We start from the raw sequence: 7,005 nt of genomic DNA on the forward strand, positions 1-7,005 counted from the left end.
TTGAACTCCTTCTAACAACCTATGCATTTTGTTATCATTTCCGATTGGACGATCCATTAATCCAGCTGGAGGAAGATTATAAATGGATAAATTTTTTTGATTTTTACTGGAGATTGGGAATAGATGGACTTTCTATAGGGCCCATTTTACTGACAGGATTTATCACTACTTTAGCTACTTTGGCGGCTTGGCCAGTTACTCGAGATTCGCGATTATTCCATTTCTTGATGCTAGCAATGTACAGTGGTCAAATAGGATCATTTTCTTCTCGAGACCTTTTACTTTTTTTCATCATGTGGGAGTTCGAATTAATTCCCGTTTATCTACTTCTATCCATGTGGGGGGGAAAGAAACGTCTGTACTCGGCTACAAAATTTATTTTGTACACTGCGGGGGGTTCCATTTTTTTATTAATAGGAGTTTTGGGTATCGGTTTATACGGTTCTAATGAACCAACATTAAATTTTGAAACATTAGCTAATCAATCGTATCCTGTCGCACTGGAAATCATATTCTATATTGGATTTCTTATTGCTTTTGCTGTCAAATCGCCGATTATACCCTTACATACGTGGTTACCAGACACCCATGGGGAGGCACATTACAGTACTTGTATGCTTCTAGCCGGAATTTTATTAAAAATGGGAGCGTATGGATTAGTTCGCATCAATATGGAATTATTACCCCACGCTCATTCCATATTTTCTCCCTGGTTGATAATAGTGGGTACAATGCAAATAATTTATGCAGCTTCAACATCTCTTGGTCAACGGAATTTAAAAAAAAGAATAGCCTATTCCTCCGTATCTCATATGGGTTTCATAATTATAGGAATTGGCTCTATAACTGATACGGGACTCAACGGAGCTATTTTACAAATAATATCTCATGGATTTATCGGTGCTGCACTTTTTTTCTTGGCAGGAACGAGTTATGATAGAATGCGTCTTTTTTATCTCGACGAAATGGGTGGAATGGCTATTCCGATTCCAAAAATATTTACGATGTTCAGTATCTTATCGATGGCTTCTCTTGCATTACCGGGCATGAGTGGTTTTGTTGCAGAGTTGATAGTCTTTTTTGGAATAATTACCAGCCAAAAATATTTTTTAATGCCAAAAATACTAATTACTTTCGTAATGTCAATTGGAATGATATTAACTCCTATTTATTCATTATCTATGTCACGTCAAATGTTCTATGGATACAAGCTATTTAATGCTCAAAGTTCTTATTTTTTTGATTCTGGACCACGAGAGTTATTTGTTTCGATCTCTATCTTTCTACCAGTAATAGGTATTGGTATTTATCCGGATTTTGTCCTCTCATTATCAGGTGAGAAGGTCGAAACTATTCTATATAATTATTTTTATAGATAGTTTTGATGAATAAAACAAAAAATCAAAAAGTAATCCTATGATTTTTAAAATTGTTCGTTGTACAGTGAAAAAAAAAAGAAAGAAGTCTTTTTTCTTCTCTTAAGTTTAAGTTAAGTAAAAAAAGGTAAAAGAATTAAATTGAATTTTAATCAGACATCTTTGGCTTTTGTTAGAACCTTTTGAATCAAGTAGTGGAGTGATTCAAAAGGTTCTTGACAGCTTACAATAAGTTTTCTTATATATACGCTGTCCTATCTTAGTATTTGTTAGGCTTAGCCTTTTTATTCAATTCAATTAGATGTTAATGTAAATGAACCATAACTATGTAAACCTATTCCTAATAGATTGACCCCAAAATAGCATATCCAAATTATAAGAAATCCCATAGAAGCCACAAGTGCGGAATTTACACCTTCCAAATTTTTATTTGTTCGGGTATGTAAATAAATCGCGAATACGGTCCAAGTAATAAATGCCCAAGTTTCCTTTGGGTCCCAATTCCAATATGATCCCCACGCCTCATTAGCCCATACGGCTCCCGAAAGAATTCCTATGGTTAAAAAGATAAACCCGAGACTAATAATACGATAACTCCAACGATCCAATTGTTGAGTCAATTGATACCTGTAAAAATTTTTAGAAGAAAGAAAATAAGTGTTTAATAAAACATTGCTTCTTTCATTCATGTATTGGATTTCGCCAAACGAAAATGACTGATTTAATAAATTATTGTTTTTACCAATAATTTTTATGGCTTTTCGAAATGTAATGACTAGAAGAGCTACTGATAATAATGATCCACATAAAAGAGCTGCATAGCCTAATACCATCATACTTACGTGCATCATTAACCACTGGGATTGGAGAGCAGGCGCTAATATTGCGGATTGATGCATTTTGGTTAAAAGACCCGAAGTGGCAAAGCCTTGGGTAAAAATAACACTTGGTGCGGTTATTGCGCTTAAATCATTTTTACGCTTTTTAAAATAGTAAACCATATGAATAAGGGAGAAACCCCATGAAAGAAAGATTAATGATTCATATAAATCACTTAATGGGAAATGTCCTGAATAAATCCAACGAGTGACTAATAATCCTGTTATACAGAAAAAGGTAACTATCATGCCCTTTTCTGATGAATCATATAGTCCTACGACTTCATCGACTAATAAGAATAAGGTTAAAAAATGAATTGTAATTACAATTGAAACGACCGAAAAGGATATATGAGTTAATATATGCTCTAAAGTTGAAAAAATCATAAGAATTCTGAAAAAAGCGAGGGTTTCTAGATTTTATGGAATGGAAATCAGGAATTAAATTCATTATAGGACTTATTCTATCTCTTTTAGAAGATACTATGCCGCTACTCGGACTCGAACCGAGATGCTCTAGCACTGCTTCCTAAGAGCAGCGTGTCTACCGATTTCACCATAGCGGCTTGCTCGAAATCATAATAAGCCATTTTTTATTCAATCGTCGAGATTGAAGGTGAAGGGGTCAATTCAATGTAAAATGTAAAAGAAGCATTTAATTTAAATTGATGAATAAAAACTCGTTTAAATAGCAATTTGAAGGTTCAAAAAGAATCTTTATTATTTATCGTTTTATTTAATTATCCTTTTTTTTATTTAATATTTAATTTAATATTTAATTATTTCAACAGAGATTTTATAGTTTGTGTTTTCCTAAAAGAGAACTCCTCTATTGTAACTAAACTAACTAGTTGTAACTTCAATTCATAGATAGAATTCAACAAAAAAATGTTCTTTATCATTTTAATTTTTTAATGATTCATCTCTCATTCTTTTATATGATTTTTATGAATCTATAAAAAAAAAAATGCTTATCAATTGAATGAATAAATGAATGAAAAAATATTATTTTTAGAGATCACAATTTCAGCACCACATCCAATGATTTCAAAAGATTTATGTAATTTGCATAGCTTTGTATTAATCGTTAGGATTTTGCGTTTTAAGGATTTATCAAACCAACTAGATATTGGGTTGTACACGTTACGTTATATAAAAAGCGTTTCGATTCCTGTCATAATTGTACCATACTTCAAAAAAGTATTTCGAATTTCGAATTCTAAAAATATGTCTTGATTCATCTTCTTATACAAACATAGAATTTTTTTAGATCATTTTAAATTGATACATTATTTGTATATCCACTAAATTATAAAGGGAGTTTTCTCAATTGGGTTGAAAGCAAGGGAAGGATATATAGTAATTCAGAGAAATAATGATTCATAAAGTTACAAAATTGAAACTTAATGGATTAGTTTCAACAACCCAGTTAAAGCTCTTATATATATGTGCTCCGATATAGCTATAGTATAAATATACAAATTTTTATTATTTAATTATTTAATTATTTATTATTATAAATTGAAATTGAATATTATAAAAATAACAAATTATTATAACACTAAGATACCAAATGGGGCGATGGGGAAAATGAGAATCCCCATCCCGGAAATGAAAAAAAAAAAGATATTCAAAAAAGAAAACCTTTGTATCTTATTCGAGTTAAACCAATTCAGATTAAAAAAAAATTATTTGTCGTACAAAAAAACTTTTTGAATTACCCGTAAAAATAGATCTCGATAATGAAAAAGCTTTCAACGCCGCCCAATATCCTTTCTTTTTCCAAACATTTTTTCGAATACGCTTTTTTGATGTAGAAGTACGTTTTTTTGGAACTGCCATTCAAAAAAAAGGTTATTTAGTGCTATAGTTGGATGTCAAAGACATCTATTTTTAAAACAAAATGATCGGTGTCTTTATGTCATTATTTATCTATTCCTATAGATTTTCTAGATTAATAGATTTTCTAGATTATAATTATCTATATACTACTATATAAATTTCATAAGAACTAAATAGAGATGGGAAAATAACATAAAATGCTTCTATTCTAGAAAAAAAAAAAAAAAAAAATATGATATAACCTTTTTTTATTTATATTCCATACACTATCCAGAAAAAAAGAAGAATTTGTATTTAATTTATTGGTACCTTTCTTTTTTATATCTCCATTCAAATCTATAGGATAGATTAGGATCTATTATGATATATAAATTGAATTGATGAAATCAAAAAAACGTAAAAAAGAGTCTTTCCTTCTCTATCTCTGCCTATTTTTTTTGTCGTCCTACATTTATAATTTATACATCTCCATTTATACACGAAAAATACATCAAAACAAAAAAATGTAAAAAAACCATTTTATTTACCTAATAAAAAACAAACTTGAATTTTTTTCTATTAATTGGTAATTGGTCAAGCTCGAAGAGAGAGTATGCCCAATTTTCATTTTCAATCAAATTCGAATGAGACTCGTAATTAATCTGTTAAAGGATACATAATTTTGAAAAAAAAAAAGAATATTTTTTTTTTCCATTAGTAACTCGGTGATATCATTTGATTACTTCTAACTTCGAAATTTGAATATTTTTGAAATATTTGAGAAAGATTAAAAGATTAATAATAGAAAATTCCAGTTAACTTTGTAATATCTTGATTGTATTATTGCTCCCTTTCCATCAAAAGAGATAAGAGCCGGTGAATCAGAAACGATTAATTAAGAAAGAATAAGAAAAAAGTTTTTATGGAGCATACATATCAATATTCATGGATCATACCTTTTGTGCCACTTCCAATTCCTATTTTAATAGGAATGGGACTCCTACTTTTTCCGACGGCAACAAAAAATCTTCGTCGTATGTGGGCTTTTCCCAATATTTTATTGTTAAGTATAGTTATGATTTTTTCGGTCGATCTGTCTATTCAGCAAATAAATAGAAGTTCTATCTATCAATATGGATGGTCTTGGACCATCAATAATGATTTTTCTTTCGAGTTTGGCTACTTTATTGATTCACTTACCTCTATTATGTCAATATTAATCACTACTGTTGGAATTTTTGTTCTTATTTATAGTGACAATTATATGTCTCATGATCAAGGATATTTGAGATTTTTTGCTTATATGAGTTTATTCAATACTTCAATGTTGGGATTAGTTACTAGTTCTAATTTGATACAAATTTATATTTTTTGGGAATTGGTTGGAATGTGTTCTTATCTATTAATAGGGTTTTGGTTCACACGACCTGTTGCGGCAAACGCTTGTCAAAAAGCGTTTGTAACTAATCGGATAGGCGATTTTGGTTTATTATTAGGAATCTTAGGTTTTTATTGGATAACGGGAAGTTTCGAATTTCAAGATTTGTTCGAAATATTTAATAACGTGATTTATAATAATGAGGTTCATTTTTTATTTGTTACTTTATGTGCCTCTTTATTATTTGCCGGCGCAGTTGCTAAATCTGCGCAGTTTCCCCTTCATGTATGGTTACCTGATGCCATGGAGGGGCCTACTCCTATTTCGGCTCTTATACATGCTGCCACTATGGTAGCAGCGGGAATTTTTCTTGTAGCCCGCCTTCTTCCTCTTTTCATAGTTATACCTTACATAATGAATCTAATATCTTTGATAGGTATAATAACAGTATTATTAGGGGCTACTTTAGCTCTTGCTCAAAAAGATATTAAGAGGGGTTTAGCCTATTCTACAATGTCCCAACTGGGTTATATGATGGTAGCTCTAGGTATGGGGTCTTATCGAGCCGCTTTATTTCATTTGATTACTCATGCTTATTCGAAGGCATTGTTGTTTTTAGGATCCGGATCCATTATTCATTCCATGGAAGCTATTGTTGGATATTCTCCAGATAAAAGCCAGAATATGGTTTTTATGGGCGGTTTAAGAAAGCATGTGCCAATTACACAAATTGCTTTTTTAGTGGGTACACTTTCTCTTTGTGGTATTCCACCCCTTGCTTGTTTTTGGTCCAAAGATGAAATTCTTAGTGACAGTTGGTTGTATTCACCGATTTTTGCAATAATAGCTTGGTCCACGGCCGGATTAACAGCATTTTATATGTTTCGGATCTATTTACTTACTTTTGAAGGACATTTAAACATTAATTTTCAAAATTATAGTGGCAAAAAAGGTAGCTCCTTCTATTCAATAAAACTATGGGGTAAAAAAGAAGAGCAAACAATGATTAACAGAAATTTTCCTTTATCCCCTTTATTAACAATGAATAATTTATTAACAATGAATAATAATGAGAAGCCATATAGAATTGGTGGTAATGTAAAAAAAGGGGCTCTTATTACTATTACGAATTTTGGCTACAAGAAGGCTTTTTCTTATCCTCATGAATCGGATAATACTATGTTATTTCCTATGCTTATACTGGTTCTATTTACTTTTTTTGTTGGAGCCATAGCAATTCCTTTTAATCAAGAAGGAATACATTTGGATATATTATCCAAATTATTAACTCCATCTATAAATCTTTTACATCAAAATTCAAATGATTTTGAGGATTGGTATCAATTTTTAACAAATGCAACTTTTTCAGTGAGTATAGCTTGTTTTGGAATATTTACAGCATTCCTTTTATATAAGCCTTTTTATTCATCTTTACAAAATTTGAACTTACTAAATTCGTTTGCAAAAAGGGGTCCTAAAAGAATTTTCTTGGATAAAATAATATATTTGATATACGATTGGTCATATAATCGTGGTTACATAGATACGTTTT

The sequence above is a fragment of the Durio zibethinus genome, unplaced genomic scaffold (genome assembly GCF_047325235.1).
Source record: "Durio zibethinus cultivar Kanyao isolate XHJ-2024 unplaced genomic scaffold, ASM4732523v1 HiC_scaffold_149, whole genome shotgun sequence".
In the NCBI taxonomy this organism is placed as follows: domain Eukaryota; kingdom Viridiplantae; phylum Streptophyta; class Magnoliopsida; order Malvales; family Malvaceae; genus Durio; species Durio zibethinus.